The sequence below is a fragment of the Myotis yumanensis genome, unplaced genomic scaffold, assembly GCF_028538775.1.
Source record: "Myotis yumanensis isolate MYYU_CA2020_CCGP unplaced genomic scaffold, mMyoYum1.0.hap1 SCAF_3, whole genome shotgun sequence".
In the NCBI taxonomy this organism is placed as follows: Eukaryota; Metazoa; Chordata; class Mammalia; order Chiroptera; family Vespertilionidae; genus Myotis; species Myotis yumanensis.
Genome location: NW_027223754.1, coordinates 203,810,297 through 203,829,183, shown reverse-complemented (window position 1 = coordinate 203,829,183; position 18,887 = coordinate 203,810,297). Strand labels below are relative to the sequence as shown.

The following is an 18,887-nucleotide window of genomic DNA, read 5'->3' as shown; positions in this document are numbered from 1 at the left end:
ATACTTTTCACATCCACTCCTCAAGTTTAAAATTCAAACACATTTTTCTCTCTCAGTCATGGCCAGCTACATAATTTACAGGATCCCTTATTCAAAATGTGCTGTTTACAGATACTACATTTTCAAGCTTTTTCCTTTCTTCCAAGGTCTCTCTCACCATTTGTCACTGTGTGTTGTATTTTCTTTTTAATGTCAGTCTTAGTACAAAAAGTAAATAAGTAAAAGGTATAATTGTTGGAATGAATTGTGCCATTTACTTTCATATTGTGCAGTGCCAACTTTAAATGTAAGTATAAAGGCATTTAGCTCACATGCAGAGTCAAAAAATTACACAATTCGCGTTTCATAGCTCAGGCACCACAGGAGTGGAAATGCAGGGCAAGACTAACTCAGCTGTCATGTTTCATTCCTTGACATGCGTGCTTTCCACCAACGTTCTCCACTTTTGACTTAGGACTTGCCCGTGGATTTGGATGTGGGTGTGAAGATGAGTGTGACTTACTGATGAGTCAGGGGACTGGAACAAGGAACTACGAATTGCCTTATCTTTCCCTTTCTTCTGTGTCATCACTTTCAGCAGAAGATGTTAGCTAATAAGAAAGGCTAGTAAGAAAGTTTTCATGGTTGTTTGGTTTTCTTAGAACACCATTGCCTTCTTTCTGCATTTGAAGCAGGTTCTGGTTCAAACAGAAAGCATGGCCTCTCAGGGCTGCCAGTGCCCCCTGCTGACTCAACCGCAGACGTAACACACTTACCTTGTACTCCCTGTGAGTCTTACTGAACTCCCATGTGGCACAGCTGCACTGGGGTTCTGCTCTGGTAGGGCATCAAGGAGGCCATATGATAATGGGATGGCGAGGAACAGCAGTGGGCATGCAAATTGCATGTAGCTTCTTTGCGCATGTATGTGCCCCACTTCCCAGCAGTCATCACTTAACAAAACACAAGTTCAAGGGTGAAGTTATTAAGAATTTCAAGATGGCAACAGGCAGAGAATAAAACCAAGCATGGAGCCCTTCTGAGTGTGGGACCCTGTACAAATGCTCTGGTCACATGCCTAGAAAGGCGACCCTACCATCGTCTCCCTCTGTAAACACCATCGTGGCACTGGTCATGCTGCCCCATGAAGCTAGGATTTCCTTTGTATGTCTTCCCCATTAGACTGTGAGGCATCTTGCTCAGTACCAGTGTAGGATACAAAGTAGGTTCTCCTTAAATGTTTGTGGAATGAATATCACTACAATGGGCTAATACCTAGCCTATGGCCATGAGTGGATTTTTTTTTTCATGACAGTTCCCATCATCTTTCATGTTATTCATCCATTCAGTATCTTCAGTGTGCCTCCAAGAAGGATACAGTCTGGAGGGAGGTAGGCATTGAAACAGAAAATTCATTCATCCATTCATGTAAGCCAGTACCCAGCACAGTGCTGATACATAGGAGATGACCCATGAATATTTGTTTTGGATAAAACACAATGAAGTCTAATGGAGAAGACAGATAATTTGGCATTGAAAATGGAGTACAGTGCGTTGTATTATAGAAACTCATTGAAGTCGCTAGGGAGGACAACAAAGAAAGGACAACTAACCTCAGAGGACGTGTCTCCTAGCAGTGGTTCTCAACCTTCCTAATGCCGTGACCCTTTAATACAGTTCCTCATGTTATGGTGACCCCCAACCATAAAATTATTTTTGTTGCTACTTCATAACTGTAATGTTGCTACTGTTATGAATCGTAATGTAAATATCTGATATGCAGGATGTATTTTCATTGTTCGTGACCCACAGGTTGAGAACCACTGTCGGGCACTTGTATGTAGTCGGAGCAGAGTGTGATGGGAGAAACAGTGAGAGATGAGGCTGGAGAGATAGGTAGTTAGGACTCAGTGTAATAAATGCGATGGCCAGAGTACAAAATGCTCTATGAGAACAAAAGAAAGAGCTTCTAACTTCTTATAAGGGCAGTGACCGTTGGGCTCAGTAAAGGAGGAGTAGGAGTTTGTCTCAGAGAAGGGTATGAAGAGCTTCCTACACCAGGACAATGGCCTAGAGCTATGAAAGGGCCTGTTGTCCTGAAGAAATGCTAAGAATTCAGTGTGGCTCAAGTGGGGAAGGTGCTGAGATGCATAATAAAAATAACAGCTGAACACTTATTGAGCATTTCCTGTATGCCGGGCATTGTGCGAATGCTATTGTATTAACTCATTTCCTCTTAATGACGGTCTTATGCAGTGGGTATTTTTATTATCCCCATTTTACATATGAGGAAATTGGAAGTTTAGGTAACTTGGCCAAGGCCCCATCGCTAGTTAAGTGGTGTATCTGGGAGTCAAGCCCAGCTCTGTGAGATTCCAAAGTACACACTTTGAAACACTATACTGGTCCCATCATTGCTTGGCAATAAAATCGTCCAAGATCTGTGGAGAAAAATGGTGAGTTCAGTTTGGAACATCAAAGGAGCTGAGAAGGCAGCTGTAGATACATATCTGTAGCTCAGAAAAGATTGGGCTGTAGATAAGATCTGGGAGTTGTCAGCTGATTGGTAGCTGCTGGAGCCATGAACTTGGATAGGAGTGAGAAGGGAAGAGGGCCTAGAACAGAGCTCTGTGGAACTCAGACATTTGAGAATGGGGTTGGGGGAGAGCAAAGGATTCTGAAAAGGAGAAGCTGGAGAGGTAGGAAGAGAAGACAGAGGGGTGCTTCCCAGAAGCCAATGGGCACCAGTATCACACAGCACAGAGCAGCCAATCAGACGAGGCCTGCATTAAGGTCTATAGATTTTGCAAATGATTTCTCGTGACCTTGTGCAGACCGGCTTCCCGAGACCAGTAGATAAGGAGAAAGGGGTAATGGATAGATTTATAACAGAACTTAGTAGACTTCTCATTTATCACTATTCATGAAAAAAAAATCATCCTTTATCAAACTGCATGTCCTGATTTGGGGTACAGGAAAATGCAGTGACTGCACCAAGACTCAAGCTGTAACTCCACTGTGGGATATTTGCAAACCACTCATTTCCCTTCTTGGGCCTCAGTTTCCTCATCTGTAAATGAAGATATTGGAAGAGACATAGTCTAAGTTTTCTCCCAGATCCACAATTCTGTGGTCCACCATTCCAGATGTTCTTTGGGGATGTTGGTGTTGCCTGGGAAGGTGACTGGGACTTGGGTGCAGTGAAGGAGAGGGCCTGCTTTAACCACTGCCATTCCTGTTCCCTCACTGTCTTGAGTCTTGTTTTCTCCCCAGTCCTCAAGGCGGCAGCTGGAGCCAATGATGAGAAACACATGTTTCCAGGCAGCCCTGGTGTTGCACAATGCCGCCAAGGAGAGGGCAAAAAAGAAAGAAAGAAAAAAGAGAAAGGAAGGAAAGAAAAGGGCTTTGGTATTCTCAGCCTCCACAGACAATTCCCCCATTGATGTGCTGTGAGTCACGGCGGGCCGCCAGGCCATGGCGGTTTCTGAATCACTTCCTCCAAGAGGGGCTCTCCACTTGTTCCCTGGGCTGCAACGCCAGGAGGTGGGCCCTTGGTGAGCCTCCGATGGCTCTCCTCTCTGCCAGGGTCCAGCAGCGGAGGTGGAGGCGCCAGGTGGCAGGGCGGAGGGACCTGCATGGGAGGTGGCAGAGAAGCAGGTTGAACCTGCTTGTTCCAACTGGCAGACCCCTTTCCAACGCTAAAACCCATGCCTCCCTCCCTGGTTAGAGAGGGAAGGGAAGCAAAAACCCAGATCAAAGGCTTTTTTCCAATGGGCACCAGTTTTTGCCAGATCCATATTTTCCACCTTTCCTACCTTAATTCTCTGGTTGATGTGGACAAGGTTGGCATCTTTGGGGCAGTGGTAGATGTCAAGTCGGTGTTGGTCATTCCTTCAGTGACTCCCAAGAGGGTGTCTTGGGCTGCAGCTCTCGATCTCCCATCTTACAATTTCCATCTTTGAGCACGAGCATATCAATGGCCCGAGACACCCGCACCAGGGTGGTGGCATGGGAATGGGAGTCTTGCTTAGCATAAGCTTCATTCAATTGACAGTGAGCTTCAATCCTCACCCTGGGCCAGATTCTGTGGTGGCACCAGGGATTCCATGAGGGAATGAACCTGGTCCCAGCTACAGACAAATCGGTGATGCAAACTCAATGTGGCAAGTGTTCTGAGGGAGAGGTCCGGCGAAAATCATCCCACACAGACTTGAGGACAGGGGACTTCAGGGAAGGCGCCCAGAAAAGTCTGTGGGATTCTCCTCTGTCCACCGACCACCCCCAGCACTGAACACGCCATGAGACCGACTCTCAGCCCTTAGAGATGAAGTGGTCTCTCCCCTCCAGACCAACAGAGGGCACTGTTTCCCAGTGGCCCCAGCTTTGGGAAATACGCTAGAATGCCACCACCTTGTGGGCATGCTGAACCATGTCTGGTTCACCACTCTACTGCTCCTGGGGCACTTCTCAGAGATGGGTTGGCCTGGAAGCAGTGCCCAGAAGAAACGGGATCAGGCATGGCTACTTACCTGATTGTAGTTTCAGGTGAAAGATAAAAGGAGGACCTTTTATGAAGTCCCCCTGTCCACCTGCAGCTGGCTGAAGCCTTCCCTGAAGGAGGTGGGTTGGAATAAAAAGCTTCTTTATGGCAGGCACTACATCTCAGTCTTCTCTATGTCTCCCATAGCCTCTACCAGACCATCAGGAAGGGAATAGGTGCTCTGCACGTGGGTGCTACATGGGATTATTAGTGTAAAAAGTCAGCCAGAACCTTAGCAAGGCTCTCTCTCTCTGTCTCTCACCACTGTGTCCCTAGCATAGTGCCTGGCCCTACAAATTATATGACGAACAAAGAAATGAAATAAGACACTTGCAAGTAAAGTGCTAGAAGCAGCAAGTACTTCTTGCTAGAAGAGGATATATATTGTCTGTATGGTCTAAGAGTGGTTGGCAAACTGCAGCTCGCGAGTCCCATGCGGCTCTTTGGCCCCTTGAGTGTGGCTCTTCCTAAGCCTTAGGAGTACCCTAATTAAGTTAATAACAATGTACCTACCTATATAGTTTAAGTTTAAAAAATTTGGCTCTCAAAAGAAATTTCAATCGTTGTACTGTTGATATTTGGCTCTGTTGACTAATGAGTTTGCCGACCACTGGTCTAGTCGAACCTCCCTTTCCTTAGGTGCATCCCAGAACGGTACAGCGACTTGCCCCAGGTCACAGCGCTAGTCTCAGAGCTGGGACCAGTGATATGTCACTGACGAGCCACTGTGGCTGCCTGGCAGGGTCAGCCATGTTCATATGAGGAACAAAGCAAGGCAGCATGTGTGTCTAGAGCAGGTGCTTTTCAAGAGCTGTACCTGCTAGAGGAGCTTTCGGCTGAAGTACCTTTTGTGGGACCCAGGACTGGACACTGGCCTGTGCTCCTCAGGAAATCAGGAACCCTGGCCAGTGTGTTGAATGGGTAGCAGTCCAAGGGCTGAAATGCAGTCACTGGACACACACAATGGGATGCAGAAGGTGCCACAGACATGTCACAGGGCCACAGGGAGCTCTCGTCTCTGAGCAGGAGTCCATATATGTCAGTGATAGTTGTTGTTACTGTTGCTAAGCACATGGTGCTTCCTCGCATTCCCATCCCTTTACACATGCTATTCTCTGTACCTGAGTCTTTCCCTTTTCAGATGGACAACTGCTCAGTTTTTAAAATCCAGCTCAGTGTCCCCTTTGGAGCTGCAGAGGAAGTGACATGTGCCCTCATCTTTGTACATAACCCCATGCCATGCTCATCAGAAGTCCCATGGACCCCTCAAACCTTCCGTTCATCACATGGGGGTTATGAATGGCATCTGTCCATCATGATGCCTCTGGGTCAGATGAACAGATTCATAGTCCTGTAGGCTGTGCACATTACGAAGCCCTTGGCAAGCATGAGAGATGTGTGTGCTTGTAATTATGGGAGGATGTCGGTTTCTGACCTGCCAGGGCATGGACAACCTGTCCCTCACTGCCCCACGTGACCCAAGGCCCAACCTCCTGCAGGAGCCCCCTTCCTGTCGTACAGTAGGCCATATCTGCAACCATGCTCACCCACCTTGGCTCCCAGGTGCTTCGGCCTGCTCCTCGCCCACCTGCTGGGAGCCAGGGCAGTCAGCCATGTGCTGGTTGTAAGCACAGGCACCCAAGGTGCACTGCCAGCCCACCCAGGGAGCCCCTACCCAGGGAGCCCCCACCATTCCACACCCACCGCCTGCCTCTGCTTGCTCCTGGGATCTGGGGGCCTCCCTGACTGCTGTCCTCTACCCCCAGGCTCTCCTCCTGCCCAGCTTGGACTGTGTTTACCTTAAAAATGGAAAGGTCCCCTCCTGGCTCCCACCCACTCTTGTTCCTCCCTCCTCCTCTGCAGCTTGCTTTAATGTCCTTGAATCCCTCTAGGGCCCTATAACAAGCCTTCCTTCATACCCTTATCAAGCACTGTCTGAAGTACTTACTCTCTGCGGGGCCTTGTGGGAAATCCAGCAATCTATTCATTGTGAGCACTCATTGTGTCCTACCAGCACCCTTAGTTAGTCTGCCGTCCTGTACATTGCAAGTGTTGCTTCCTCATGCTTTCATCCCTTTGCACATGCTCTTCCCTAGGCACCTAGAACTCCCCTTCCTACCTTCTCCCTGACAACAGCTCATGCTTCAAGGTCCAGCTCAATGTCCCCTTTGTTGCCTTTCATAAAAGCCCCTGCAAGGAAAGTTCATCATGCCCTCGTCTTCGTACGCATTCTCCTCTCCAGGGCCCACCTTAGCCTGGCAGAGGCATGGGGCTATATTCTGAGGAGACCCGCTGGGCCGTGTTGCTTGGGTTCACAGCAGACTATCAGTGGGCTCTAACACTTAGTGATGAACTTAAAAACTAGATGCCATAAGAGGGAGTTGTCAGAAACTGCCCCCAACATAGTACCTACCTATTACTGCAGCTGCAGCCTCATCTTTATTTGATGTCACGATTAGTCTCCTGTCTAACGTTATGTATCGGCTGACACTCTAGTGCGTGTTATTGTCTAATACCAATCGCTTGTGTGCTGGTTGCGTGTATTTGGCTTGTTTGCTCCTGAGACCCTGAGGAAAGTATAACGGAGTCTTCGGGAGGAGCTAAGTCTTGCAACCCGTCCTGCCTCCTCTCGCATATCCGTGCTTGCCTCCACTCGTCCACAAGGATTTATTGTGCACCTGTTACAGCCATTATGTATCAGGGTGACAGGCTTATAGTTCCACTCAGATGTGCAAAGGAAATGTCAGTTTTTTATTTTCTAGAATTTCGTTAAGCATCCTCGCCACACAGATGGTGGAGAAACTTACACTTGTCAGTTCATGAGATCTCGGCCTCCGGTGGTTTACCGTCTCCTTCCAGTCCAGGGACTGAGTCTGTCCACGTGTAACTCCCCAGAGAGCTGGGGAGGTGCTCCTTTGAGATGACTTGGTCATATAGATAAATGCCTGGTCTTTCCAATGTCCACCCTCCCCCCTTCTCCTGCCCAAGATGGCATCTGGGTATATAGATGCCACCTATGTCTTTGGAGCATTGAAGGTGGCAAGGGAGAGTGGATGGAGGGCTCCTGACCTCACAGTGTCCTTGGCTGGTCCCCACGGGGGGGATGTGGGTCTGAACTTGGCCGTGTCTGCCTGGCACGTGTTGAGCCTTGCTCAGCCTGATCCTGTCCTGGGCATCTGTCCTCTGAGCATAGGCAAGGCCCCTGAAACGTGGCCTGCTGCCCTCTCTGACCAAGCCCCACTAGGCTCTCACTGGTGCTGCCTACTCTCCTGAGATCTGCCTGGGCTCTTAACTGGGCAAGACCAGTGTCCAGCCTGGGCAGCCTGAATGTGAGAGGCTCCTGGCTGAAGGGTCACTTGGCCCCGGTGGCAGCAACCTCCCTCGGCAAGAGTTCCCCTCTTCCCCCCGAGTCTCCACTAACTTCTAAATCCCCCTTAAGTACAGATGGAAGCCCTGGTTCCTTCCCATGGCACAGGAGAATGGAGGGTGCTCAGAGGGCACACTCGGACTCTCTCTGGCCTGGACTGACACAGAGCATGGGGAGGGCCCCTGCAAGGGGTGTCCTCCCAGAAACTCAAACAAAAATGGGGCAGAAGCCCCCTGCCCACCCCCATGTTCCTCACTAGCTTTCTCAACAGGCCCCTGAGCTGGCACTCAGCTCACAGGTGATGTCACCGGCTTCTCAACTCCCTCTGTGTTTCTTCCTCTCTGTCTCCCTCCCACAATCCCCCGAGGTGGAGAAGGCCAACTCTAGTCTTCATTCTTTCTGACCTGGACTTTCCTACACCCTGTCTTCCTCCTGGGCATTCGGCCTCTTGGTTCAGCCCAAAAAGTGGAAGAGTTTTCCACTCTCCCTTAACGACGCCGTACGTCCACTCCCCATATGTCAATGGTCCTACTTACAGATTCAAAAATTTCTTCTCTCAATATTAAAAGTTGAATATTGATCCCCTGTGACTCCCACGTACTTGCTTTTGACTCTGGACTAAGGAAGTTTCAGTTTGCTCATCTGTAACATGGAGAGCTAACAGAAGCCACTTCGTAGGCTGCTGAGAGGACTGAATGGCGCGATGTAGATCCAATGGTTGGCCCGGGATGAGTGCTGGGGAAATGTGAGCCGCTGTCACACTCCCCATCCTGGAGGAAATGCACATGAGAGGACAGTTCAGATTATTGTTCCCAAAAATATGATCCTGGTTTCAGTCGTTAACATGTACCAAGCACCTACCATGATTGAGCACCTATTGTGTGCTTAACGGACAAAAGCTAGTCTGGACAGAGGGTGGGTGGAGAATAGGAAAGAGACAATAGGAGCTGGCAGGTCCAGGCCTCTCCTGGATGACTTGCCTGGTTGCTGTGATCAATCTTCTCCTTCAGGCATGAGCCTAGCAGGAGACACCCTGGGCACCAGAGTCCCCAGTGCGGGTCCCAGGACTTGGCATTGAAGCCAGGGCTGAAAGGTCTTCTGCACCTGGTCCAGGTGGGCAGTCTCTGAAAGAAGTGACCATCAAGGCCAGGTGCGGAAGGTTCTGTGTCACTAGGTCACCGAACGTACCTACCTCTTACATTCTGTGGGCCAGAGACCACGGCATGGGAAAGGAAGCGGAGGGAAAAGGAAGCCTTTGTTGAGCAAGCATTCTAACCTCAGTAACCCATGAGCACAGATTCTATTCCCGGATTTCAAAATCGAGGCTCAGAGATGTTGAGCTGTTTTCTCAGGGTCACAAAGCTCGTACGTAGCAGAGCCAGAACGTGCATCCCTTCATCCCCTCAACACATTGTCTTCTCCAAAGCACGCCCCCCTCCCAACCTCCAGCCTCTCGGCTCCCGTGTGTCCTGGTGTCTCCAGATGGGAAGCTGCCTGCTATGTGTGAGCAAACTGATGGTCTCCTATTGGAAGAGCCTGCAGAGATGCAGGACCAGCCTGGTCCCTGCAGAGCCCCTGCCGGCGACACCAACTCTGAATTGGATTAGATAGAGGGTCACAATGTTTTTTTCTTAACTTGTTCTCTTACCTTTCTCTTCCTGTTGATTTTAGAGTGAGGAAGGGAGAGAGAGTGAGAAATACAGAGGAGAGAGAGAGAGAGAGAGAGAGAGAGAGAGAGAGAGAGAGAGAGAGAGAACAGTGATATGAGAGAAAAACATTGATCATTGGCCTCCTGTACACGCCCCAACCAGAGATCAAACCCGCAACCTGGTAAACCCACAACCTGGGCATGTGCTCTGACCTGGAATCAAACCTGCACCTTTTGGTGGACAGGATGACACTCCAACCAGCTGAGCCACACTGGCTAGGAGTTACCTTTTTTTTTTTTTAAATAAAAAGGAGGAGGGGTATATCCGGCTGGGAAAACACAGTGGTGGAGGCAACTTGATAACCGATGGTTTTCTGAGTGCTTCCGCCTGAAGGAAGCCAACAGCTGCGGCATATTGGTTACATGGAAATCATTAAGTCATTCTGGGAAGGAATGACAAATGTGTGTGCCTGTGTGTATATGGCAGACATGTGTTTACTACAGAGCGAGGCACCCACAGAGGGAATTGCCTCAATATCGCCTTCAGGCCAAAAGAAGGAAAATGAAACGCCAGTAAAGCTCTATTGCAGGAGACGATTCTGAAAACCAAATTCTCGGTTAGTGTGGAGGTTGAACTTAAAACTCAGAGGGAGGGATTGTCTATTCTTTGACCTCTAACCTGACCAGAGGACTCCCTTTAGCAAAAGGTAGCACCTTAGGGTGGAACCAGCCTGGACAGGGGGTCAGGAGCCCTCGGGACTGGTCTCGCCTCCTTCAGTAATGAGAGGATGACCCTGGGGAAGTTTCTCTTCTCTTCTGAGCCTTAGTTTCTCCATGTAAAACGAGGGGGCCTGACAAGGTGGTCTCTGGTGTCACTTCCTGCTCATATCCCATCAATGCCTTATAAAATGTTACAGCATAAACTCTGTGGGCCTGAGCTTCCGCTCCTAGAACAGCAAGCCCCGCCTACCCCCCAGCCCCACCCAAAAAGTGTTTCCTTTGGTAAAACCTGATTTTTCTATAAATCTCATTTGCCTTGTTGCAGGTGATCATTTGCATCCACAGCTAGGTTTTGCCCCCGAACTAACTCCCCAGGATGTAAGACAAAGCAAAGCAATTCGTTGTTCCCCGCAGAGGTGCTCACATCCCAGACTCGGGTACACGGAAGGGCTGAGGCAGGTCATGGTGCGCGGGACAAGGCACCGGCGTCCCCAGGTTTGGCCTCTGAAGGAGCAACAGCGGGGACCTGAGACGCCTGAACCCACTGAGGGGTGTTCCTGGGCCGAGGGGGGTCTGGCCGCGCGATCTGTGTTGAGTGAGTGTGTTGGCCTGGAGACCGGGGAGGACAGGGCAGCAGCCAGTTGTTGGTCAGACCCAGTGTGATCCTCTTGATGACCCTGACAATAGAGACAATGTTTGTCTCTGTCTTAAAGTGGCAGAGCCTGATCTGCAACCAGTTCTCTCACATCGTGGTCAGGACGCTCTTAACCACACACGCTGATGCAGTCTCTCAGCCTCGGCGCCAGCAGTCGTTCAGACCAGAGAACTCTTAGCTTTGGGGGTGCTATGGACTGAATGGTGTGTCTCCCCAAAAGCCTTATTTGAAGCCCTAACATCCAACATGATGTTCTTGGGAAGTGGGGGCTTTGGGAGGCCATTGGGTTTAGATTAGGATTAGTGGCCTTGTAAGAAGAGAAAGAGAGAGGGGTTTTCCCTCTCTCCGAACTCACACATCTTATGAAGCCACAGGAGCACATGGAGAGAAGGTATGTACACTGAGGAAGAAGGCCTTCCTGAGAGCCAAATCTGACCGAGTTTTGTTTGGGGCCTCCCAGACTCCAGAACTGTGAGAAATAAATGTCTGTTGCTTCCACCACTCAGTCTAGGTCAGCGGTTCTCAACCTGTGGGTCGCGACCCCTTTGGTGGTCAAACGACCCTTTCACAGGGGTCGCTTAAGACCATCCTGCATATCAGATATTTACATTACGATTCATAACAGTAGCAACATTACAGTTATGAAGTAGCAACGAAAATAATTTTATGGTTGGGTCACAACATGAGGAACTGTATTTAAAGGGCCAGAAGGTTGAGAACCACTGGTCTAGGTGTTTTGTTCTGGCAGATGACCAAGTCAGGGGGAATATTCTGTGCATTGTAGGAGGTTTAAAAGCATCCCTGGTCTCAACCCCCAAGGTACCAGTGGCCATCTCCCCAGTTGTGACAAATACCTGTCTGGGCACTGCCCAGTGTCCACCGAAGGGGAAAGTCCTCCCCAGGTAAGGACCACTGCTCAGATGTCAGCCCAAGGTCGGAGGAGAAGGTGGCACCCAGAGAACACTGTGCTCACAGTCCAGTATAAGGAGTGAGCCAGGAGGCGGAGGTGGGTGTGGGTCCGCAGCAGTCAGGGCAGCATGGAGCAGGAAAGGAACATGGGAAGCAGATGCTAAAAAACCGAGATGTCCACAGCACCTTCTTCTGATGAGATATGAAGAATGGCTGAGTTGGCATCCATCTGAGCAGGCACCAGTGATCCGGAGTCCAAAGCCTTTTCATTCATTCACTCAAGGGCGCATGTGCCGAAGGCCCACTGAGTACCAAGCACTGAGCTGGCCCTGGGAACCAGGATGAATGAGCAGTGCCAGCCCACCTTCCAGGAGTGGGTGTTCTAGGGAGAGAGACAGGAATGTTCATGCCATTGGTGATAACAGCCGTACCCAGATGTCACCTGAAGACTTCCTGAATCCTCGGGATTCAAGGAAAATTCCTTGGCCTTCCTCAGAATTTCTGCTAATCTGTGGTGCCCTCATCTTCTCCAGAACCTTCAGCCTTTGTGCTACTGGAGTCCCTGTGGCCATCAACCCCCAACACAGCCACACTAGCATCAAGTCCAGCTGCTTCTCAACTCAAGATAGAACAGCCCTGCCAATGTGGCTCAGTGGTTGAGCATTGACCTATGAACCAGGAGGTCAGGGCACATGCCCAGGTTGCAGACTCGATCCCCCGTCGGGGGCATGCAGGAGGTAGATGATCAATGATTCTCTCTCCCTCTCCCTTGTTCTCTGAAATCAAATTTTTTTTAAGAAGATACAGAGAACAGACTGATGGTTGCCAGAGGGGAGGAGATTGGGGGGCTGGGTGAAAAAGGTGAAGGGATTGGAAAGTACAAATTGGTAGTTACAGAATAGTCACGGGGGTGTAAAGTACAGCCTAGGGAATGGAGTCAATAATATTGTAATAACTACGTACGGTGCCAGCTGGGCACTGGAAATAACAGGGGAAACACTTTGTAAAGTATATGATTATCGAACCGCTACACTGTACGCCTGAAACTAATACAAAATAATATTGAATGTCAACTGTAATTGGAAAAAAATAAAAATAAATGTCTTAAAGAATATGACCGTTCCCTGAAGCCCAAATGCACAATTGCTACAAATTTAATAAATATTTTGAGATTGGACGTAAATTCAAAGAAAATAAAAAAGCTCGGCTGCTTCTCCTGCTCCCACCACAGACAACAGTCTCCCCCACCCTGGGCGGTGTGCTCAGTGGACTTGCCCACCTCCTCCGTCACCTCCCGCCTCCACTCCTCGAACCCCCTCCCTGTTCTCCAATCTGATCTCATCTTCCCACGCAGGGCAGTGCCTGCCACCAGGAGGCCGAGGCTCCCGCCAACCCAGGCCCTGAGGAGGCTCACCTTCTATCCCAACCACTTTCCAAACTATTTCCCCCACAGAAACCTCCCTCCCTAAGGAGCACTCTGGAAACAGTTGTTAAAATGAAATAAAATCAGTGTAGCAATATGTGGTAATAAACACTCAGCATAGTGATTCAGACGAGATTCTCTGGAGTTGGAATCCCAGCTCTGCCTCGTAACAGCTGTGTGGGCCTGGGCCTTGCCCTTCCCTACTCTGTGCCCCTCATTTCCTCTTTCATTTGTGAAATGGGGGCAATAGGAAATCGTCCACACTGGATTGTGAGGAATGAGAGGGAAACTCAAGGTGGAAAGTGCTTAGAACAGTGTCTGGCCCGTAGTAGGTGCTCAATACTAGTAAGTGTTGGCTGCTGTGATCCCTGAAGGATGGAGGGCTTTGGGATGGAGTCTGGGACAGTCACAGGGCAGGGGAATGGGGAGAATTCCAAAGGATGAGGAAGAGTTTGCCCCCAGGAACATCCGATGCCCTGAATTGTATGGAATCAGGCCCTGCTAAGTCGTGCGTCCCTTCTCAGCCTGGTTAACTTCCCTCTTGGCTTTCCCATCCATGTCCCATTCCCACGGGGCTCAGTGAGACACTTGGGAAAATATTTTCCAAAATAAATTTCAAGTCATTATCTGACCCAAACCACCCGGTTCTGCAGCCCAGCCCTGTCTACTAATGTCACCGCCCTGTCCCTATTTAGACTGGGGTTTTAGCACTGACCGCCCTGCACCAGGGCTTCCCTGTCCTGCCACCTCCTGCCTGAGTCATCCCGTGATGTCACAGGCCTAGATTTATGGTGTTGGCCAGAGCGGTCTCAGGGATGACTATAGACGGGACCAGCCTCGAGTCCAGCTGTGAAACCAGGCACACCGTGTTCCACCTCCCACCACCCCGTTCTTCCATGATGTCATGGGAATCAGACAGAACAGCACTGCCTCCACGCTCTGCTCATTCTATCTGTTTGCCTGGGGACCAAGGGCTTTCTTGAAGCCTCAGTTCCCTTATTAGTAAAAGGGGGTGTTTGACAATCCAAGTAAACAGCCTAAGTGAGAGTGCCTGTGTCGAATGCAGTACAATTATGGTGCCTAACAAATCACCCCAAAACTCAGTGGCTTAAAATAACCTTTAGCTCAGCTGATGTGGCTCAGTGGTTAAGTGGCGATCTATGAATCAGGAGGCCTTGGTTCGATACCCAGCCAGGGCATAAGCCCGGGTTGCGGGCTCGATCCCCACTGTGGGTAAGAGGCAGCCGATCAGTGATTCTCGCTCATCATTGATGTTTCTCTCTCTCCCTCTCCCTTCTTCTCTGAAATCAATAAAAATATATTTTTTAAAAATAACCATTAATCTTGCTGGGAATTGGCTGGGCCTACCTGGGCTTGGCTCCACGTAGATAGACCAGCAAGACCTTGGGGTATGTTCTCAGCATGGCAAGTACAGGACAAGAGGGGCACATCCAAGAGCACGAACACATTTTAAGCCACTGTCTGTACCATGTCCGCTAGCATCTTGCTGGCCAAAGCAAGTCACATGACCTAAGTCCAGAATTTAAGGACAGGAGAAGTATGCTCATCCTCTAGTGAAAAAAACTACAAAGTCACCTGGCATAAGATCCTGATACAGAGAGGGGCCAAGAATTGTGAATAATGCCATCTGCTACAATAAGTGGTCCCGCGGTGTGTCCCCTAATTTCCAGCTCTCCTCCGCATCCAGGGTCCTCTTGGCTTCACATCCTAGTCATTGAAACTCCCTGTCAGGAAAGAATGGAACACTCACGCTCGTGTATAAACGGCCCGGAACTGCTGGATAGCACCTCAGCATTTGATCCAGATGTTGGGATGTGTTGACTCGCCCCAAGCTCAGACTCTCCTTAATGGGATCTGGAGGCTCGGAAATTACTTGAAAATGGAATAATCCTCTCACCATGTGCTTCGGTCAACTTGATGCCATATCCAAGCATCCCCCGGAATCAGAGCAGGGGCCACCAGGAACTCCAGCCCAGCCTCGTATGCCTGCAGCCTTAGAGGAAGAGACCACCAACTGACCTTCTTGGAGGTCCTTCAGTCCCTCCCCTGTGGACCCCCTTGGATTTAGTCTTTGGCTTGAGGAGGGGCGTTTTTGACGGCATCTTCCAAGGGCAGTGGCCAGTTTTCTCGTGACGTAGAGAATAAGTGGGAGAGAGAAAACCTAAACAGGCAAAACAAGTGGCCAGCCCAGCCCAAGCCTCTGACAGTTGCAGGGATATGCAGACCAGGTCTGATTCAAGGCCAAGGTCCCCAGCCATGCAAGGTGGGGGCCTCAGGGGAGTTGGCCCTTGTCTTTCATCCTGATGACTTCTTACTGTCTGACACCAAGTGCTGTGCCTGAAATGTCCACCCTTAGCACGCCTCCTAAGAAATGGAGCCACAGAGGGAGAGGCCCCATTCTTCCCACAATCTCTTCGCTTCTCAGACTCTGCTCACAAAGGCAGCCCTTCCCTCAGACCCGAGCAAGCCTCACGCGGAGTTTCAAGGGCACGGGGAGACCTGCTCAAGGTCTTTCTGCTTCTGTGATGCTGCATTTGCAACCCTCCTGGAGCACCTCTTATAAGACATTCTGCTCTGTCTTTATTCATCTATTTTCCCAAAAAGATCTAGTGCGGAGAAGTGCTCAAGAAATGTTTAAAACTCAGACGTCAATCTTCATTAAAACTGCCAACACCAAGCAAGCATGTGCGTAGGAGTCTCAGTCCACCACCGTCCCAGGAGGACTCAGATACAAGAAACAGAACTGGATTTTTTGTAGGGTTCAACTGATTTTCTATTGCAAGCACCAGTGTGGGCAAAACCCAACCAAGTTGGGGTTCCCTCCCCTTCTCCTAAGGCTGTGCCAAAGTTTGGGGGCTTCCGTTAGTCCCGAGGTGTCGGAAGGGAACAGTCACTGTCAATGCCAGCATCCACCTGGCATCCACTGAGATGCCCATGGACTTGTGGTCCCCCATTTAACAGTCCACACAGGTTGAATTCAATTGACCCCATCCCCATGGTCCCTTTCAGGTCACCCGCTGGGTCTGGGTCCCTCCTGGTTGCCCAGGACTCTCTCTCTCTGCTGTTCTCAGACCTCATTAGGGCAGAAAGCCCTGTTGGCGGCTTCATCTACCCAGACGGTTCATCAGCCATTTCCTCCCTGGATCCTGGCTGCCTCCCCAGCGATAGAGTTCTGCCAGGAAACAGTGCACAGGTCCGCTCTGCACCTCAGGGTCCCCAACCTCCTTGGGGTTTGCCACCCACCCCTGGCCTCATGTTCCAGAATCAGGGTTCAGTTCCCCATCTCCCTTCCCCCAGAAAACATCCACTGCTAAGGTTTAACCTCCTCATTTCCCCTCTCCCCGGCAGGGGAAGTCCTTGCCTCATCTCAGAGGTGGGCCCTTGCTCTCACTCACCCTACTCCTCCCGGACCTATGGCCCGCCAGGCCCAGAGTCTTTGGTTTTCTTAAAGACTCTGGCTTCTAAAACCCAAAAGCCAGGAGGTGTTTCCTCTTCTCTTCTCTTTGCTCTCTCTGGTCACCTCCCTGTCCTGAGGCAGCAGCGACCCCAGAACAGACCAGGGGCTCCCGTGAAGGAGAGTCTCAAGAGAGAGGGGGCAAACCAGGTTGAAAAAAATGACCAGTTGAAATTGTCAGCAACCTCACCCAGCCTCACACACATGAAAGCCTGTGTTAGTTTTAGGGCAAATAGAGCAGCCAAGTTCAAGGTATAAGGAGGTACTTCCCTGCCTCTTCTGGGCCCTTAGCACTCCCTTCACTGTTCTTCGGTTTTAGGAAGGATGCTGGGCCCCTGAGACTTCCCTTCGAAGTTTTGTAAGAAAATTATCTGAAGGAAAGAATGTCACTGTCAAAACACCTGTCTCCACGCCCCCATCCATCCCCCACCCTCACCCTCCCCCCTCAGAGACCTGCCCGGAGCTGCTCGACCTCTCACCATCTCGGCCACTGGCCACCTGGCCACCTCACTCCAGGACATCTGAAGTGACTCTCAGGATTGGAGCCGGGGTTGGGGATGATGGAGACTCGGGGTACAGAGGCTCAGTAGCTGCAGACACCGGACCCAGCTTCTCCCCGATTTCTGGGAACAGCCAGAAAAAGAGGAGAAAGTCCTCAAGCCTTCCACATTGGGAGGCCCAGGCGGCCTCCCCAGTCCTGGGGGGAGGGAGGAGCCAGAGGTGGGAGAGGCCGCTGAGCTATTCCAAAGGCGATTTCTTCACTTCCTGGCAGCTCCAGGCCCAGCGTGTTTGTTTAGGAGGGAAAGGAATGTCACTGATTGCCCAGGCGGTGGCGGTGGGGGGAAAACAAAAATAATCTGCCCGGCGGTTCCTGCTTCCTGTGCATGTGTCCCTGAGCGTGAGCGTGAGGTGCCTCTGCAGGCCTGGCGAGCCCCCTGCTCGTGTCGGCTGCAAAGGACTCATGTTGGAGCCATTGATGGAGCCAGAGCCTGCTGAGGAGGCACCCCCAGGCCCCGACGCTCCCCTGACAGGACAGCTGCCACCTGGCCCCCAGGAGGAGACCTTTATTCTCAGTTATAGCTTCTGGGACTGGTGGCAGGCCTTCCTCCTCCTCCTCCTCCTCCTCCTCCTCTTCCTCCTCTTACTCCTCCGCCTCTTACTCCTCTTCCCCTCTTCTTCCTCCTCGCTCGCTTCCTGCTCCTCTTCCTCTTCTTTCCCTTCCTCCTCCTCCTCCTCCTCTTCCTCCTCCTTTTTAGGGTTGAATAATATTCCTTTGTGTGAATATGCCACATTTTGTTTATGCGTGCATCAGTTCATGGGCATTTAGGCTATTTGCACCTTTTGGCTAATATGAATAATGCTGCTATAAATACTCAAGGACAACTTTTGGTGTTTTCATTGCTTTGGGGCAGATAACAAGGAGCGGAATGGCTGGGTTCAGGGCACCTGTGTAATAAGCAATTCCTGGGCCTACAGACCCTCTAAATCAGACTCTCTAGGAGGGGATCCAGAATACACACCCCTTAGCCTGCTCCCGGGCACCCGGAACTGCACCAGTGTCAGAACCTCTGATCTGCAGCACGCCTCTCTCCTGAGACAGAGAGCCAGGAGGAGGCCAGCCCTGCCTGACTGTCTGTAATTTAATTGCCACTTATTGACGTTTGTGCAGAATTTATTTAGGCTGTTCTCATATCGAGTGATGCCATGGAGCCACATTCAATCCTTGCAGCAGTCAGAGAAGCCAGCATGATCACCCCACATTGCTGCCAGTAGACAGAGAGGTGGGCCCACGCCCAGGCGCACCCAGCTATGAGCTGCAGGGCACACCAGGGCCTCTTGGTGTGAAGCCCAATGCTCATCCATAGCACATCTTCTGACTCTGTTTTCTAAATCAAAGCTGAATCCATGGGCTCAGACAAGTAGAAATGTATTTGTGGAGCCTGTGAGGGGCTGGGGGCTGGAGCCCTCCCCCACCCCAACACTGGCCCTGAGGCCCCCTAGTGGAACCCCTAGTGCTTTACATGATGTCCAATCAGTTCATCCTGGCCAACAGCCCTATGGGGCAAAGTACTATTATTTCTCCCATTTGACAGATGAGGAGACTAAGGTACAAAGTGGAAGTAATTTCCCTAAAATCTTGCACCTCTATGGGAATGAGCTAGGATAGAACT

At 50.4% G+C, this 18,887-nt stretch overlaps 1 protein-coding gene and 1 long non-coding RNA gene across 2 annotated transcripts in view; one reads left to right on the top strand and one right to left on the bottom strand.

Moving 5' to 3' along the window:
• The window catches only part of SYN3 (synapsin III), a 362,492-nt gene that overhangs the window by 253,710 nt on the left and 89,895 nt on the right, over positions 1–18,887 (top strand). The window lies entirely within an intron of this gene.
• Positions 7,268–15,068, bottom strand: LOC139007503 (uncharacterized). The gene is made up of 3 exons (XR_011470865.1): positions 15,013–15,068; positions 11,764–12,200; positions 7,268–8,656 (listed from the first exon to the last, which is right to left on the bottom strand). It is a non-coding gene; the product is annotated as an uncharacterized lncRNA (long non-coding RNA).